Source organism: Anolis carolinensis, chromosome 1 (genome assembly GCF_035594765.1).
Source record: "Anolis carolinensis isolate JA03-04 chromosome 1, rAnoCar3.1.pri, whole genome shotgun sequence".
In the NCBI taxonomy this organism is placed as follows: Eukaryota; Metazoa; Chordata; class Lepidosauria; order Squamata; family Dactyloidae; genus Anolis; species Anolis carolinensis.
This window is the reverse complement of record NC_085841.1, coordinates 183,860,532-183,881,033: the sequence shown is the minus strand read 5'-3', so window position 1 is coordinate 183,881,033 and position 20,502 is coordinate 183,860,532.

Here is a 20,502-nt window from a genome sequence, read left to right as displayed (position 1 = left end):
CAACGTGTAGATATTAATAGTATTTTTGAATATCATTAAATGCATACTTCCATACATTTACTAACCTACATGCTTCATACTAGTTATCAGGTGTTCTTTTTAGAGCAAATTTTATAGATTTTACATTAATATCTCCAAAATTAAACTAACAGGAAAGCCTCACATTTCGAACAGAGTGGTGATGGATAGAAAAAACAAGAGTCTGAGTGTGGGGAGAGAGTGGCATCAAGTAAGAAATCCTCCTCTGCAATTGCTAGACATCTAGACTCTAGTGTCTTACGCTTTTAGTAAAAATTGTTCAACCAACCATAAAGACTGAAAGCTAGCTGTTATTTTAAAAGCTAAAATAAAATGATCCCAAAGAGGACGTAATCAGTAATTCACAGCAGGCTGATGGACATGCACTCATATATCAATCGTGGGTTATACAAGAGAGCTTGAAGATTATATATAGTCAGGAGTATCCAGAATTATGAAAATGTGACCATTGATGTAAGAATTCTGGAAAATTAATTATTTATCTGTATTAAAATATCTGTTTCTAGTATTTGTATCTAGCCCTATGTTAACCCAGCATGGTATAGTGGTTTAAAAATTGAACTACAACTCTGGAGAACAGGGTTTGAAGTCCTGCTCAGCCATCTATATATATAAAAATGTAATGTAGCAGTTTATTATGGAGTAAACAGCAAAACCACTGAACCAATCACACAAAATTTGGCCACAAAAAACATAGTCATCCAAGGTGTTTTTCAATAAAAAAATCTAGAAAAATAGTCCAAATTACAGAGGATGAGGAAGAGCCTTTCTCCCCCTAACTGCCAGTTAAAAAGGTAGGCTCTGCTGCCTTTAGCCCCCCCCCCCCCGCTGCTTTAGGCACCGCCCCCTTCGTGTCTTAGCAACTCCCTCAGCCAAGATGGCGGCCAGGGCACAGGCAGAGTGCACTTAGGCCAGATCCACACTGCCTATAAATTACAGATTATCTGATTTGAACTGGATTATATGGCAGTGTAGACACAAGGCCCTTCCACACAACTATATTACCCAGAATGCCAAGGCAGGTAATCCACAGTACCTGCTTTGAACTGGATTATCTTGAGTCCACACTGCCATATAATCCAGTTCAGTGTGGATTTTATACAGCCGTGTAGAAGGGGCCTCATATAATCCAATTCTAAGCAAATAATATAAGATTATAAATATAATATGTAATAATTACTGTGGTAGAATTAATACAGAACAATATAATCTCTAAAACCAGGACAATAAATAAAGAGCAACACTCTGAAAGCAGGGAAATTCGGAATTCCAGAAAGGAAACAATCAGGGCCAGCTAACACCTCCCAACAAAGGATTCCCCCAGGCAGGAAGCAGCCATGCTTTGAAGCTGCAGGCCATTAAATGCTAATCAACGTGCCTAATTGCAGCATTCATACCTGCCACACCGAGATTATTAATTCCTATTCAAACTGGCCAACCAAGGATTCCGCAAGGTAGAAAGTGGCCAGGCTTGCAAGCAGCAAGGCTATTCAGTGCTATTCAACCTGAAAAATCTCCAGGCTTTGAAGCCATGAGTCTACTCCATCCCATTCAACCTGGCCTAGAAAGGATGCCCTATGTAGAAAGCGGCCAGGCTTTTAAGCTGCAGGACTATTCAGTGCAATTCAATCTGGCCAAACAAGGATTCCCCTACAAAGGAAGTAGCCAGGCTTCAAAGTGCCTCTTTGATTGAGGGTGCTACTCTAGATACTCCAGGAAACAGCCAGGCTTTGAGGCTGCAAGGCTATTCACTGCTATTCCACCTGGCCAACAAATAACTCCCATAAGCCACAGCAACGCGTGGCCGGGCAAAGCTAGTACATTATATGGACAAGTAATATATTCTTAGCCTCAGAAACCCTTGTGACAATGTTATTGAAAACGACCCCAAAATGATGAACTCCACAGTCTTCTGTTCCATAGGGATGAATCAGTGTGCCTGTATGGAGCTTACTCCTAGTTTTCAGAGTTATAGAATCATAGAATCACAGAGTTGGAAGAGACCTCATGGGCCATCCAGTCCAACCCCCTGCCAAGCAGGAAATTGCATTCAAAGCACCCCCGACAGATGGCCATCTAGCCTCTGCTTAAAAGCTTTCAAAAAAGGAGCCTCCACCACACTCTGGGGCAGAGAGTTCCACTGTTGAACAGCTCGCCTAGTTAGGGAGTTCTTCTTAATGTTCAGGTGGAATTTCCTTTCCTGAAGTTTAAAGCCATTGTTCCGCATCCTAGTCTCCAGGGCAGCAGAAAACAAGCTTGCTCCCTCCTCCCTATGACTTCCCCTCACATCTTTATCCATGGCCCTCATCATGTCTCCTCTCAGCCTTCTCTTCTGCAGGCTAAACATGCCCAACTCTTTCAGCCGCTCCTCACAGGGCTTGTTCTCCAGACCCTTGTTTATTTTAGTCGCCTTTCTTTGGACACATTCAAGCTTGTCAATATCTCCCTTAACTTGTGGCACCTAGAACTGGACACAGTATGATTCTGATCACGTGTAGTCTGACCAAGGCAGAATAGACGGGTAGCATGACTTCACTGGATCTAGATACTAGACTCCTATTGATGCAGGCCAAAATTCCATTGACCTTTTTAGCTACCGCATTACATTGTTGGCTCATGTTAACTTGTTGTCCACGAGGACTCCAAGATCTTTTTCACATGTACTGCTGTCAAGCCAGGCATCCTCCATTCTGTATCTTTGCATTTCATTTTTTCTGTCTAAGTGGAGTATCTTGCATTTGTCCCTGTTAAACTTATTGTGTGTGTGTGTGTGTGTGTGTGTGTGTGTGTGTGTGTGTGTGTGTATATATATATATATATATATATATATATATATATATATATATATATATATATATTCAGTATAGACTCCTGTGCGGTTTGATGGATCTGGACCAAATTTGGTACACATAACCTTCATTATCCAACGTAAATTACTGGTGGGGGTTTACACTAAAATCCACCAATTTGGTTTCCTGCCTTATTTTTAAAACATTATTTTTATCTACATTGGTGGCCCATGGACCTCACGCTGCAGCGCTCAGATGCTTACTTAGTACTTACTTAGGCTACCCCTTGTAGCCCAAGGATGATGGCCCTCCAAATCTTGGAGGTGGATGGACATTCTAAGTCAGGGCTTCTCAGAGGATCAGGCAAATATGGAAGCAAGTTGGAGAAGGGAGAAAGGAAGAGAGTGATTTTTCCATGGAGATGTTTTAAAGCAGTGGTTCTCAACCTATGGGTCCCCAGATGTTTTGACCTTCAACTCCCAGAAATCCTAACAGCTGGTAAACTGGCTGGGATTTCTGGGAGTTGTAGGCCAAAACACCTGGGGACTCACAAGTTGAGAACCACTGTTTTAAAGGAACGCAGTGGACTCTGAGGGGAAGGAAGAAGGGGAGATGGGCCACCGTATTTTTGTCACCTCTATGATTGAATCATTAATCAATTTAAAAAAGGTAGCAATGAATACACAGGCAATGTTGGATAGATATACAGTCAGCAATAAAACAGAATGAAAAATATTATGTGGTTAAAGCATAAAAGTGTTTTAAAAATCAATTTTCCTCTGTAAATGGGATGTAGTAATATTTTAACTATTCAGCTAGTTACACATATAATAGAGGTCAATTTATCCATTCTTACTTGTTGATTTATGTATGCCTGTTGCACCTGGATTTTAATACAAAATACAGTGTTTCCTCACTACTTCACGGTTCACTTTTCGCGGATTCGCTGTTTCTCGGTTTTTCAATAAACTCTAAAAGACTATTATAAATCATAAAAAATTACAATTTACAGCCTAAGGAAGGGAGGGAGGAGAAGCCAAAGGGAGAGAAAAGGGAGGAGAAGGAGGCAATTTATCAACACCCGATTGGTTGATAAAGACTTAAAATAGTGTATAACTACTAAAATAATGTATAAATATTGAAATAAATATAGCGTCCCTACTTCGTGGATTTTCACTTATTGCGGGTGGTCTTGGAACCTAACCCCAGCAATAAGTGAGGGAATATTGTAGTGTGCTGGTGTCGAGAGAGAATTGGGGAGTATGGGGTTCTGCTACTGGAGAGAAATATAGGTGGGATTATTTAATTTGGGGGGGGGGGGGAATGCCCATAGAAACTTCCAGAAAGCATCAACAGTCGACACTATTATAAAAAGACGAGCCCTTATCCATCTGAGCTGTGAGCCGGTTAAACCCTTGTGCCGACAAGACTGCTGACGTGAAGGTTGGGTTGCTGACCTGAAGGTTACCGGTTCGAATCCAGGGAGAGCACAGATGAGCTCCCTATGTCAGCTCCAGCTCCCCATGCAGGGACACGAGAGAAGCCTCCCACAGGATTTTAAAACATCAAAACATCTGGGCATCCCCTGGACAATATCCTTGCAGATGGCCAATTGTCTCACATCAGAAGCGACTTGCGGTCTCTCAAGTCACTCCTGACACACACACACAAATCCATCTGGTCTGGAAATTAGGCTGAAATAATGCAAAGATGTACAACACACGTCTTCCTTGGACATAAAAGGAAATAACCCTCCCAGCCTACCTTCTGTTCCACCACCCAAAAAAACCTCATGGTGGTGCTCGTGCATCCCCCTGTAAAGGTTTAAGAGATCTCCATTTACTCCTCTTGAACAAATAGGTAAAGGTGGGTATAAATCTAGAAAGAGGAGCATACAAAATATCTGTACTTATAATTGAATTGACATTCTTTTATACTGCTCTGAGGTCTTGTGCTATAGCAGTGGTTCTCCACCTGTGGGTCCCCAGATGTTTTGGTCTTCAACTCCCAGAAATCCTAAGAGCTGGTAAACTGGCTGGGATTTCTGGGAGTTGTAGGCCAAAACACCTGGGCACTCACAGGTTGAGAACCACTGTGCTATAGGGTGGAATATACATTTTTTCATAAATATCCTTTACTTCAGTTCCCTACATGTTACTGTTTTACTGAGCTGAGTAAGAGCATATAAAAATGTGTACAGACTTCACTGTGACTAACCTACATTCCGGAAGATGGGATATTTTAGAATAATACTGAAATCATACAGAATCAGAGCTACATGGCAGGTACTTGACATTTTCATCTAAAGTGTTGCAAATAGTATACTTGGACTTCAGCCACCTTTCATGTAGAGTGAACTAATTAACCTGAGCAAACTAACTAGAAATGGCTAGGACAAAAATTGTCCCATAACATCCAAAGCACTCGAAGCAAACATTCCACCTCATGTTCCACACTTACTCCTGTATATATGGGGTATATATGCAACATCCAACATATTGGAATTTTCATTGGGTCACATAATAACCCATTCAACTGATTTGTTAATTTTCTGACATAGTTGTGTTTAATTACAATATATTTAATTGCCTTAAATATTCAGTGTATTCCTTGCCTAAAAGAACCCTGTGGAGTTTGGGGATAGTGTGTCTCTTCTGAATGAATGCCTGGAGAAGGTAATGGGCTGGATGAGGGAAAAGAAATTGAAATCCAGATAAGACAAGGGCCCTATCTTGCTGTCAGGGGTCCTAACCTAAGGATGGAGATGTGTCAACCAGTTCCAGATGGGGTTAGACTCCCCCTGAAAGACTGTGTTTGCGGCTTGGGACTGGTCCTGGATCGATCTCTCTAAATATCAGACCAGGTAGATGTGACGCCCAAGAGTGCTTACTTCCAACTTTGGCTGATACACCAGCTGTGCCCCTTCCTAAGACCTAAAGATGGTAGTGTACACACTGGTAACCTCAAGGTTGGACTTCTGCAATGCTCTTTACATTGGGCTATCTCTGGACCAAGTTGAGAAACTTCAATTAGTTCAAATCATGGCAGTCAGACTAATTACAGGAATATCCAGGAGTGAGCATATTACGTCTTATACTAAAGTCACTCTATTGGCTGCCAATTATTTTCCGGGAAAAATACAAAGTGTTGCTTTTGATCTTTAAAGACCTACAAGATTACCTACAGGATTGCTTTTGCCTGCACAATCTGCCTCTAAGGATACTGAGATCCCCTGGGGGACATTTACTCCAATCAGCCAGAACCCAACTCACAAAACATCACCCAGAAAACCTTTTCATTGGATGCCTCAAGACTGTAATGATTGCCTGGAAGAGAGCCGAGAGTTAAATCAGCTCTCGGAATTTAAGACGCAACTGCAGACCCATTTCGTCTGGCAGGACTACTAGGTCAACTCTGAATCATGAATTTTCAATTTGTATTCTGTTGCTGCTATATGTTGGTTTTTGTACCGTGTTTGGTGTACACTTTTTATAATGATGTGTTTTTATCTATTTTATTGTATTGTTTTATGTTAATATGTTTTGACTTTGTTGTATCCCATCTCAGGCTATTAGGAGAAGCAAATAAAACGTATTATTATTATTATTATTATTATTATTATTATTATTATTATTATTATTATTATTATGAGGTGGGTTTGATTATCTGAAAAGTTGTCACTCCTGATCAATTTCTGGAATACAGATAAGCAGGAAAAAGTAGTTTTTTAAAGAATGTTTTTGGGTAGTAGCATTTCTTTCACTAATATTGTGCAAGTGGTGAACATGGTGGGTATTACCACATCAGACAGTTGGCCAACTTGGGCCAAGGGCATCAGTGAAACGTAATGGTCAATGAAACTTGTTAATCGTTAAGCTGGCACAAGTCTCTTTTGTCATTTTTCCTGCAAAAGACAAAGATAATTACTTGAAAAGGTTTAAAGATGTAATTCGTTGATGAGTTTTAAATATGTTACTTTGTGTAAGGATATATGTCACACACACACAGAGGCATAGAAATTGACAAGTGTAAGATTTCAAAGCATGTCACAATCCTATGTGGCAGACCCATTAACACCATCCTCCCATACATTATTTCCACTTCTTAAAATAAATCCTTCCAGTTCTGTCTCACCCCATGGCTGTATCTTTCTCTCCCACGAATCATATTAAAGTAGGGAGTGAGATTAAATCATAGTTAATGCAAACACATAACTCATATTTTGGTCTATGTGTAAAGGGTTCAGGGACATGTAGAATTAGCCCTTTGAAAATAATGTCATTTATTTATTATTTGCAATTACTTACAAGAAATCCAAGATCCACAGTAAACATCTAACTGAACTTAAACAAGCGTCTCTGTCTATCCATCTGTCTATCATCTCTTCATTCTCTATTTTTAGGAGCCCCCAGTGGCACAGTGGGTTAAACCCTTGTGCCAGCAGGACTGATGACTTGAAGGTTGAGTTGCTGACCTGAAGGTTGTTGGTTTGAATCCAACCCGGGAAGAGTGCAGATGAGTTCCCGCTATCAGCTCCAGCTCCATGAGGGGACATGAGAGAAGCCTCCCACAAGGATGGTAAAACATCAAGACATCAGGGCGTCCCCTGGGAAATGTCCTTGCAGACAGCCAATTCTCTCTCACCAGAAGCGGCTTGCAGTTTCTCAAGTCGCTCTTGACATGAAAAAATCTCTTATTTTGCTTTTTCTCATCTCCTTTCCACCTGAAGTGACAGTTCAGCTCTCATGAAACCTAGGAAAATAAAATTCACATTTTTCTGGAAACCTAATAAAGATTGCCACGTCTTTGAACTGTTTATGGCAATGCTGACACCTCTGTAAGAAAACATTTCTGCTCTTTGCAAAGAGACTAGGTTTTTGTTCCTGCTGTGAAATTTGAGCTTTTACCAGGGAATGATGCTGTGCTACCTTGTTCATTAACAGACACAATAGCAGGCTCTTTATGAAAATGAATCTCTCCTGTTTATGCAGTCAACCTCTGCTTTCCAAAAGACTGGGGACTTACTTTTTGTTTCAGGAAAGTTTAGAATCCTGTCCAGCTAAGCATCCCAGCTGTACTGGGCAGGATGGTTGGAATCTGGATTTTACTTGACTGAACTGGTCACGTGGCACCCTATGCATTCTTAACATGCAAGTGGAAGAGGCTATTATATCCTTTAAATGTGAGAATGGTTGGCTTGCTAGGTAAAATAATGAGTAGTGACACAATTATGTCACAATGGGAGAGTTTGGCTTGCCTCCAAACTGTCGCCAGTTCAAATAACTTGGATAGCCTTGGCAACAGACTTCCTGGGATGAAAATGCATTTGTTCAATTACTGGTTAGTAAATAGAAAAACAGCAGCAATCCAGGACTTGATTGAAGATGAGCACGCAGACCTGGCTTGAAGAGACCTGGATGGCTGAAGTATCAATGGTCATCTGTCTGCTTGGGTTTGCTATGCAGCAGAAGGCAAGGTTGTGTGTGTGTAGAGGTGAGCTTGTAGTGGTGAATTATGAGTGCTCCTCTAGTGCTCCATCTTGTGATCTAATGGATAAAGGCAAGAGGCAGACATGCATAATCTGGATGGCCGAGAGAGTATATTGGGGGTGGGGGTGGGATCCATTGCTAAATGACCTAAAGATATATTGTCTCAATTTGCAGATTTTTTGTGTGTGTCAGGAGCGACTTGAGAAACTGCAAGCCGCTTCTGGTGTGAGAGAATTGGCCATCTGCAAGGAAATTACCCAGGGGACACCTGGATGTTTGATGTTTTACCATCCTGTGGGAAGCTTCTCTCATGGCCTTGCATTTGAAGATGGGTGGCAGGTACAGAACAGACATTCTCTTAATGTACTTGGTGCTCAACAGTTTAGCATTCATTAGTCTTGGCAATAGCGCTGGTATCCTCTTAGCTCATCGTGCTGAGAACATCGTGCTGAGACCACTTTGAAAGGACCACCTCAAGGCTTCAGGTCCTTCTTGATGAGCACAGCTATTTCTCAGCTATTATTGGCTCCATACATGCTGCTGGCCACAGCATGAATGGGGCAAATAGCATGTGAGAAGATCATAGAATCATAGAATAATAGAGTTGGAAGAGACCACATGGACCTTCTAATCCAATCCCCTGCCAGGCAGGAACAGCACAAAGTATCCCTGACAGCTGGCAATCCTCCATGCCCAGATCACTAGCATCCCTCACAGTTTTCTGTTCTGGGTGGGATGCTGGTGATCTCAGTGTCATGAACAGAGCAATACCTGTGGGGTTAAGACCCCTGGAGACTCATGGCATCTGTATAGCAATGATTAAGATGGTCTGTTTTAAAGGGTAGATTGATCCCAGTGATTTCCTATGTCTTTGGCCTTGGGAGGTTTTCCTGTTGAAGCCCTGTCTGAATAGTGAAATGAGCAGGGAGGTAGATACAATCACCTTTTCCACAGAGAAGAGCCTAGGTGACTAGGAAAGTGCTGGTTATTAAACAAAAGCCCATATGATGTCTTACTCTATGTTGGTAGTGATCTGCTGGGTCATTCACTCGAGCTATATTAGATTGTCAAAAACCTTTTGTACTTTGCCTTATGTGAAGATGACACAGACCAGTTGACTGCCAGCAGTAAAGAATTTGCACAACACTTTGAAGGACTTGCTTAGGTCCATTCCTGTAAAAGCATTGGATCACCATGCTGCTATTGCAGTTGACGTTGCTCTGCTTCAAAATGGACCTGTCATCTGACTTGAAGTGCTTTTGTTTGAGAAATGCACGCCAAGTGGCCTTGTGCCATCTAACTAGTTGAGAAGGTCTTTGGATTTTGGCCATGTGTGGAAATAAGTCCAAATGATTTAATGTGTTTAGAATCAGAGAGCCCCCCGGGTGTATTTAAAAGTACAGTAAAGACACATAGCAACTAAACAGCATTATTTATCACCCAACATATATACTAACACTGACAAGGAGTAATTTTCTGGAATCATATCCCATAGTAACTCTAGGATAAGGAGCCATTATATAAACACTTGCAATTCCACATTTAAAAGAAATCTAATTATACAAAGAAACTTCCCATCATGACCACAATCCTACCCATCGCTAGATATACAGTTTTAAACATATGGCAATCAAAGTTATTCAATTCTGGGATGCTTTTGGAAACTGACTGCACGGAGGTATAACTAGAAGATCATTCAACTTTTGGACTATACTCTTATCTTTTATCAGCTGGCATATAATTAACTTGGCCACTGCTATCTTTATATTTCAAATGCTGGAAGTACTGTTTAGATTAAAGTAAGTTAAAGTCTTGCTTTTTCAGTTCTAATACTATTTGATCAAAAACAAACCTGATTATTTAACAGAAATTGAAAATAAATCTCATTCCATTTAATATGTTTTTGAGATTCGATGCACACTGTTTCAGAAAACAAATGCACAGGTAAACAATTATCTGCTATTTAATCAATCATTCTGCCTTTGCAAAAGGGGGTTGAAATGATAAAAAACATCACCCCTTCTGAATTTTCTGTTATGTTCTTGTTACAGCAGAACAACATAACAACAGATGCTTCCTCTTCTAAAGTTTCCAGTAATAATTATCCTCCTATAAAATTTTCTGATATTAGAATATATGTGGCTGCTTTCACCACCTCCAAGCATTCTCTTCCCAAACATATTATTTCAATGAAAAACATTTGTTTAGAAGGAATGTGATTTCCCTCTCACTTAAGCAGAGCGATGGTGGTGATGGGGAAATCATTTTGCTGACTTCATGATTTTGATGTCCATGGACTTGGAGGGGAAAGGGGGGTGGCTTTGGCCTAGTTATGGCAGCACCACCCTCATTTCATCCTCTTTAGATTTTTCAAAAGTTCGAGATGTTATCAGTTCTACAACCACAAAACCATCCAGTTCAATTCCCTGCCATGAAGAAATAAATAACATACATACATACATACATACATACATATCCCTGACAAATGGCCAACCAGCCTTGGCTTAAAAACTTCCAAAGAAGTTAACTCCACCATGCTCCAAGGAGGAAGCATATTCCACTGTTTAACGGCCCTTACCATCAGGAAGATCTTCTTAATGTTTAAGTAGATTCATTTCACAGTTTGAATCCATTGTTTTTTATGATATGAATGGTATGAATGAATTTTATTGATTAGCCCTTAGGCCATATCACAATATCAGACCAAACAACAAGGCTTGATAAAACTTGATTACACTCTATGTAATAAGTTAAAATAAGGCACTTATAACAATGCAGTAAATAAATATGATAAAACTGAATATATACATCATATTTGCTTATCACCCCTACAATTTACCTGGACCAGCCTCACATATGTGGTTATCAAACATATTGTTTTGTTTAAATACAGAGCTGTTTTATATGTTATTTTGGGGTCTTGGCCACACATAAAATACGTTGTGCTGATGTGAGATTCCCAGGACTTTATCTGTTTGATATATGGACCAAGGTAGAAGTCTCTCACCTTCTGATACATTTTACAAATAATATGTGTGCTATATCTTCAATTTCAGGTGCTCCACAGATACAAATCCATTCATTATAGGGGATGCTATTAAATCTCCCATGTCTGACCATTGTTTCAAGCAGATCAAATCTAGCTCGAGTGAATACTTCTCTAATGTTCTGGCATGGTGATACATGGTGAAATAGTTTTTCTCTATTCAGCAAAATGATGTCAGGTATATGTATGAAGAGTGATTGACAAGTATGTCATCCAACAAGGATACCTTCTCCTGCAGAGGGGAGCTAATGGAGAGAAGTGATGTTGGAAATGCAGAGGGAGTGTGAATGTGTTTGTGTTTGCCAATATTTGGCCAAAGAAATATCTCACGGATTGATTTCAGGTGGAGAATTGCCACAATGTTGTTGCCACGCACACACACCCCAACCTCAGACTTAAAGGCATCAATATAAAATTTAAAAACATAAGAATGGTGGATTGTGCCAAATATCTATTTAGCATCACAATTTGATTCCCTCTGCCGACATCTGTACACAGCAATGCAATAGCTTTTTTTTAAAAAGATATTTGTTTGGGAGGTATGTTTCTGCCAAGGAATATGTGTCTTCTCCCACACATTGCTTCTGCCAAAGCAAGGCTTTTTATTGTATAAATGTTGGATAGCTTTGTTTCTGGACCTGCTCTGATGCCGTTAATAGCAACATGATGCACAGATGAAGACAAAATGTTAACCTGTTTAATTTCTCTTTGACAAATGCTGTTTAAACACACAAACACTGTGTTTTATTTTTAAAATCTATCTTTAGAGCTTATTTTAAATGCAACTGTGATTTTCAGTATCAAATGAGAATAGTTTAATAAACATGAATTTTCAGTGCTACCTGAATTCATATTTAAGGTAAAATGTGACAAAATTACAAATAATAAATGTTTTATGAACTTTTGTTTAAATTTCAAGTCAAAAGGGTGACACCATGGAATCAAGTTTCTTAGAATTCTCTTAATAAAGTCTATTCTGCCTGAATGCAACAAAGACCTTCCACATGAAAGTTTTGTGTTGTGGCCTTTATAGCTGGGAACAGTTTTGAGGATAAATTTAAACACTCCAACGTTTTTTAATCTTTATCTATCATAAGCATCTTTATTTATTACATTTCATCTTCTTCCAAGGAAACAAGCAGGAAAGAAGTCCCCCAAACAGGACTTTAAAAAACTCTGAAGGAAATGGCAAAAATGTGAAAAGGAAATCCTTTTGTTCTGTGACTCTTTGTACAAGTGTAAGGCTGCAATATATTGTTTTTGGAACACAGATGGATAGCAATCTGCAACTGTTCAGCAATTTCAAGATTGTTTTGAAGCCCCAGAATTATTATTTTTTGAATGTATGTGTGGGATCCTTGCATAACGAGTACCTTACCAAAATAAAAGGAAAGTAATAGTTTAGTGGCTACTGAACTGGCAGTCTATTTAAAAACACATTTCACTGAAAATGCATCCTGCTGCTTGGCAAGCAGAAAGAAAAATAAACCATAATTGTGAGTTGTTGATCTGGGTCAAAACAAAATTGTTGAAATGTTGGCTACTTAGGGGTGATGGTATTTCCAAACATCAGAAGAAATTATTTCAACAGCTGTAACAAAACACTTAGGAAAATGAAGTGTGGTAGATGTATTACATGAGCTTGTGGGACACAGTTTCATTTATAGCCAAACACCATTGGTAGTTGATCACAGAGTTGCGCTGGAGGCTTAGGCCCCACTGACTCTGCCATATAATGTAGTTTCAAACTGCATTCTATGGTCAGTGTAGACTTATACAAAGCAATTTAACTACATTGAACTGCATTAAATGAGCTTACACTGGCCATATAATGATGTTTGAAACTGCATTATATGGCAGTGTAGATGGGGACAGTTTCTAGGCATTTTCTAGGTCCCTCCAAAATGATTCTATGGTATGGTTCTGTCAGAAGTCCAAAATATCATTATTTTCAGATAAGAAAAAAAGCTCTTGATATTACTCAAAGGGTTTTGGAATGGATTCCTCAAGTAATACACAGGCCTTCACATTGCCAACATAAAAAGGCACATGCAAAGACTAACTACAGATGAAACCATAGCAGTTTGCTTCAAATATTGAGACAATAGAACATAGAAATAGTACGTCTATAAATTATAGACGTACCCATGCAAATTAAGTACTGACTTCAACAGGAAACATACAAGACTTTTAAAAAAATTATAGTTATTAGCTTTGATTGGCATTTATCCTATGGTTTATTACTCAAATGTGTTGTTGTCTTAAACATTAATAAAAATATGTATGCACACCCAGGATATAATTTTTAAGAATGCTTATAGTCTGTACTTTCAATATTCTGTTCTGTGTAACTAGTGAAGCATGGATTAAAGGGATTAGCATATGAAACCAAAAGTGTTAGAATTATATATTTCAGAGAATTGTTGGATGTATTTATGTTCTTCTTTTATGATGTATCAATGTGGCATCACATCGTTACCTTGTCGTGGTGCTGGGGCTTGCAAGCCTCGATGATGCCATGAGCTAAACTGTGCAGGGCCACCCAAGACAGGAAGGTCATGGCAGAGAGGTCAAACCAAGCACGATCCCCGGGGAAGGTAATGGCAACCCACCCCAGTATTCTTGCCATGCAAAGTAAATGGATCAGTACAACCAGAGACATGTCAGTATACCATCAGAAGATGGGATTCCCAGGTCAGAAGATGGTCAAAATGCTACTGGGGAGGAACAGAGGATAAGTTCAACTAGCCCCAGATGTGATGACGCAGTTAGCTCAAAGCTCAAAGGAAGGCTAACGGCTGATGGTGCTCGAGGTGAACGACAAATCCGATGTTCTAAAGATCAACATACTATAGGAACCTGGAATGTAAGATCTATGAGGCAGGGCAAACTGGACGTGGTTATCGTTGAGATGTCAAGGTTAAAGATAGACATTCTGGGAGTCAGTGAACTGAAATGGACTGGAATGGGCCACTTCACAACAGATGACCACCAGATCTACTACTGCGGACAAGAGGAACACCGAAGAAATAGAGTAGCCTTCATAATTAATAATAAAGTTGCGAAAGCAGTGATTGGATACAACCCAAAAAAGGATAGAATGGTCTCAATTCGAGTTCAAGGCAAGCCGTTTAACATCACAGTGATCCAAATATACGCCCCAACCACAGCTGCTGAAGAAGCAGAAGTAGATCAGTTCCATGAGGATCTGCAGCAACTACTGGAAAATACACCAAAAAGAGACATTATTTTCATTGCAGGAGATTGGAATGCTAAGGTGGGCAGTCAAATGACAACCAGGATCACAGGCAAGCATGACTTGGGACAACAAAATGAAGCAGGATGCAGGGTGATAGAATTTTTCCAGGAAAACTCACTGTGCATGACAAACACTCTCTTCCAACAACCCAAAAGACGGCTTTACACATGGACTTCCCCAGATGGTCAACACCAAAATCAAATTGACTACATCCTTTGCAGCCAAAGGTGGCAGACATCCATCCAGTCGGTGAAAACAAAACCTGGTGCTGAGTGTAGTGCAGATCACGAACTTCTTATAACACAATTTATAATCAAACTAAAGAGAATGGGGAAAATACACAGACCAATTACATATGATCTCACAAATATTCCTAGTGAATATGCAGTGGCGGTGAAGAATAGATTTCAGGGACTAGACTTGATAAATAGAAGAACTATGGACAGAAGTCCACAACATTGTTCAGGAGGTGGCAACAAAGTACGGCAAGATTGTTGTCTGCTAAGACACTGGAAGTAGCCCAAGAAAGAAGGAAAGCCAAAGGAAACAGTGAGAGGGGGAGATATGCCCAATTAAATGCACAATTCCAAAGGTTAGTCAGAAGAGACAAGGAACTATTTTTAAACAAGCAATGCATGGAAGTGGAAGAAGACAATAGAATAGAATAGGAAGGACAAGAGACCTCTTCCAGAAAATCAGAAACATCGGAGGTAAATTTCAGGCAAAAATGGGCATGATCAAAAACAAAGATGACAAGGACCTAACAGAAGCCGAAGAGATCAAGAAAAGGTGGCGAGAATATACAGAAGATCTGTATAGGAAAGATAATAATATAGCTTTGACGGTGTGGTGAGTGAATTAGAACCAGACATCTGAGGAGTGAGGTTGAGTGGGCCTTAAGAAGCATTGCTAATAACAAGGCAGCAGGAGATGACGGGATTCCAGCTGAGTTGTTTAAAATCTTGGAAGATGATGCTGTCAAGGTGATGCCAGCAAATATGGAAAAAACAAGAATGGCCATCAGATTGGAAAAAAAAATCAATTTATATCCCCATACCCAAAAAGGGAAACACTAAAGAATGCTCAGACTTCCGTATAGTGGCACTTATTTCCCATGCCAGTAAGGTAATGCTCAAGATCCTGCAAGTCAGACTCCAGCAATACATGGAGCGAGAGTTGCCAGATGTACAAACTGGGTTTAGAAAAGGAAGATGATCGAGAAACCAAATTGCCAATATATGCTGGATAATGGAGGAAGCCAGGGAGTTTCAGAAAAACATCGATTTCTGCTTTATTGACTATTCTAAAGCCTTCGACTGTGTGGATCATAATAAACTGTGGCATGTGCTTGGTGGTATGGGGATACTAAGTCACGTTGTCTGTCTCCTGAGAAATCTGTTTGAAGACCAAGTAGCCACAGTAAGAATAGACCACGGACCAACAGACTGGTTCAAGATTGGGAAAGGAGTACGGCAGGGCTGCATCCTCTCACCCTACCTATTCAACTTGTATGCAGAACACATCATGCAACATGCAAGGCTTGATGAATCTAAGGCTGGAGTTAAAATTGCTGGAAGAAACATTAACAACCTTAGGTATGCAGATGATACCACTCTGATGGCTGAAAGTGAGGAGGAGCTGAGGAGCCTTATCACCAAAGTGAAAGAAGAAAGTGCAAAAGCTGAGCTGCAGTTAGACATCAAGAAAACCAAGATTATGTCAACCAGACCGATTGACAACTAGCAAATAGAGGGTGAAAATGTGGAAGCAGTGACAGACTATATTTCTAGGCATGAAGATCACTGCAGATGCAGACTGCAGCCAGGAAATCAGAATACGTTTACTTCTTGGGAGGAGAGCAATGGCCAACCTCGATAAAATAGTGAAAAGCAGAGACATCACACTGGCAACGAAGGTCCGCAAAGTTAAAGCAATGGTATTCCCCATATTAACCTATGGTTGCGAGAGCTGGACCATAAGGAAGGCTGAGCAAAGGAAGATAGATGCTTTTGAACTTTGGTGCTGAGGAAAATCCTGAGAGTGCTTTGCATCGCAAGAAAATCCAACCAGTCCATCCTCCAGGAAATAATGCCCGGCTGCTCACTGGAGGGAAAGATATTAGAGGCAAAGATGAAGTATTTTGGCCACATCATGAGAAGACAGGAAAGCTTGGAAAAGATCATGATGCTGGGAAAAATGGAAGGAAAAAGGAAGAGAGGCCGACCAAAGGCGAGATGGATGGATGGTATCCTTGAAGTGATTGGCTTGACCTTGAGGGAACTTGGGGCAGCAACGGCCAACAGAGAGCTCTGGCGTGGACTGGTCCATGAGGTCACGAAGAGTCGGAGACAACTGTGTGAATGAAGAAGAGCCCTCCATCAACCAGACTTGCTTAGCATGAAATAAGATTGTTGCATAATTGTGAGCATTCAACATTACTTGATGGAATAACGCGATTTTTGTTCCTGGGTTATAAGTGTCACTTCCTAATTGGTTCTATTATAAAAACATGGAAAACCTTTATTAAACTGTAAAAACTTTGTTTTGGCAGAACATCCAGCACATTTTGGTAGTTTTTGAATGAATATCTCAGAGTCTCGACCGATTCAACATAGTTTGTGGCAGCCAATAAAAAGAAATTTCTGGAGTATAACAACTATTTCCAGAGTAAGTACTGCACAATTAAACAGCAATAACACTTTAAAACCAGAAACAAAATATTTTTCAAATTATGTTACATAGTGTAATCAAGCATCACGGTGAAAGTGCCAGAAGTTCTCATCTTCTTAGAGACATGATTTAAGAAAAAGATTGTTGTAGAAAACAATGATGTTTGGAATGACTGTAAAGATAAGACAACATTGTGAATGAAAGAGTTCAGGGTGCAATCATGTACACGTTAAATAAATGCTTGTGCAATCACAGGGGGTTGTCTGCCCCCTGTAGCCAGCCTCAGTTAGCAACCTGGCTGTAGCTTTTTGGATCAGCTAAGGTTTCCAAGCACTATTCAGAGGCAGCCCCACATAGGCATTATAGTAATCCAGACGGGATGTAACTAAGGCATGTACCACCATGGTCAGATCTGGCTTCACAAGGATCAGACACAGTTGACACACAAGTTTTAATTGTGCAAAGGGCCTCTTGACCATTGCTGATACCTGGACTTCCAGGTTCAATGCTGAGTCCAGGAGGATCCCCTGACTACGAAACCTCCATCCAGCACAGGCTGAATCTCTAGTCCCTGATCTACCTTCCGACTGACCAGGACACCTCTGTCTTGTCTAGATTAAATTTTAATTTGTTTGCCCTCATCCAGCCCCTTACTGATGACAGGCACTGGTTTAGGGCTAGGACAGCTTTCTTGACATGTGGAAAAGAGTAGTAGAGTTGGGTGTCATCTGCATATATGTAGCATCGTACTCCAAAACTCCGAATGACCTCTCCCAGCAGTTTCATGTATATGTTAAACAGCATGAGGGAAAAAACGAAACCCTGGGTTACCCCACAGGATAGTAGTGGTCAAGGGTTTAAATAGGAGTTCCCCAGCAACACATTCTGGGTACAGCCCTCCGGGAAGGACTGGAGCCTCTATAAAACAGTGCCTCCCAGTCCCATCCCAGCATGATGACCCAGAAGGATACCATGGTCTATGGAATCAAAAGCCTCTGAAAGGTAAAGGAGAACCAACAAGGACACACTCCCCTTTTCTAGTTCTCTACAGAGGTTATTCACCAAAGCAACCAAAGCTCTCTGTGTTCCATAGCCAGACCTGAAACAATTATCTGGATCAATTTCAATCTGGTTTCAGGCTTGGCCATGGAACAGAGGGCATTGGTCTCCTTGGTGGATGATGTACGAAGAGAGCTAGACAGGGGAGTGTGTCCTTGCTAGTTCACCTGGATCTCTTAGTGGTGTTCAATACCATCAACCATGGTATCCTTCTGGGTCGCCTCTCCAGGATGGGATTGGGAGGTACTGTTTCATAGTGGTTCCAGTCCTTCCTGGAGGGGTGGTTCCAGATGATGGTGCTGGGGGACGCCTGTTCAAACCCTTGACACCCTGGCCTGTGGCTTGTGGGTTCCTCAGGTTTCATTCTGTCCCCCAAGCAGTTTAATATCTACATGAAATCATTGAGAGAGAGTGGCACAGGCGGGAGAGCAAGCCAGCTGCAATTAACTGCAATGAATCACTCTGACCAGGAGGTCATGAGTTCGAGGCCCGCTCGGAGCCTATGTTTGTTTGTCTTTGTTCTATGTTAAAAGGCATTGAATGTTTGCCTATATGTGTAATGTGATCCGCCCTGAGTCCCCTTCGGGGTGAGAAGGGCGGAATATAAATGCTGTAAATAAATAAATAAATAAATCTAGAGTTTTGTAGTTCAGTGTCAAATATATGCCAATGACACCCAACTCTATTACTCCTTTCCACCGAATACCAAGGATGCCATCCTGCCCCTGAACCGGTACCTGACATCAGTGATGGACTGGATGAGGGCTAATAAGTTAAAAGTAAATCCAGACAAAACAGAGGGACTCCTGGTCAGTTGGAAGGCGGACCAGGGTGTGGGATTGCAGCCTGTGCTGGATGGGGTCACACTCCCTCTGAAGACACAGGTTCGCAGTCTGGGGGTGCTCCTGACTCATCACTCACCCTGGAACCCCAGATGTTGGCGGTGATCAGGAGCACCTTTGCACAACTAAAACTTGTATGCCAGCTGTGCCCATACCTTGAGATGCCAGATCTGGCCTTAGTTACATCCCGCCTGGACTACTGCAACACTCTCTATGTGAGGCTACCTTTGAAGATAGTTCAGAAGTGGCAATTGGTTCAGAAATTGGCAGCCAGGTTACTAACTGGAGCGACATACAGGGAGAGAACCACTCCCATTTTACGGCAGCTCCACTGGCTGTCGGTCTGCTTCAAGGCTAAATATGAAATGCTGGTTATTACCTATAAAGCCCTGAATGGTTTGGGCCCAGGCTATTTGAAAAACCACATCTTCATATATAAACCACCATGAGCACTGCGGTCTGCAGAGGAAGCCCTGCCCTCAGTCCCAACCCCATCTCAAGCGTGACTGGTGGAAATAAGAGAGGGGGCCTTCTCTGTGATCACCTCTCACCTCTGGAACTCCCTCCCTAAAGAAATAAAAATGCCCCCTCTTTTCTCTCTTTTTAAAAAACTTTTGAAAGCCTACCTATGCACCCTAGTATATGGAGAGAAGGACTAGAATATCTTAATACAATCTTGTCTGGATGCTAGAAATCTATCCTGGCTGGGCTGGCAGTTGAAAATCACTCTATATTTTAATCCATTTTAATTGTCCAGATTTCACTGTTCCCATCCCTTCAAACTCCCCCAATGGCTGCAAAGCCTTGCTGACTTGACTCCAGAGGAGAGGCGATAGAGCAGAGTCAAGGGTATGTGCCAGGGCAGGATCCGGGCCCCTTTCTCCTCTTTCCCTGAAAGAAACAGTGTCCAGATTGGTGCTGCTTTTGTAGTTATTTGCAAGGGAAAAGGACCCAGAAGGTACCACTCACCTGTAGGGAGGCTTGTGAGGTGTCGAGGGATCGGGGCCCTGGTTGCCTAATCTTTGCAGGAGCTTTGGTTGCCACCACCGCCTCCCCCTCGCCCTCCTCCCGCCCTCCTCCCTCTGGCTTCTCCTCCTCCCTTGGGTTTGCTGGGTCCCACTGCAGGGTGGCTTACCTGCCTGACTCCATCTTGACTCGCTGGGACACACAGAAGCGCCTGTACATGCACAGAGGAGCCCTTGGTCTAAGACAATGCACTCTACCCATGCACAGATGACCTGGACCTGATTGTTTCCTGTGTGGAATTCCCCTGTTTTCAGTGTTGTTCTATGCCCACATGTGAATACTG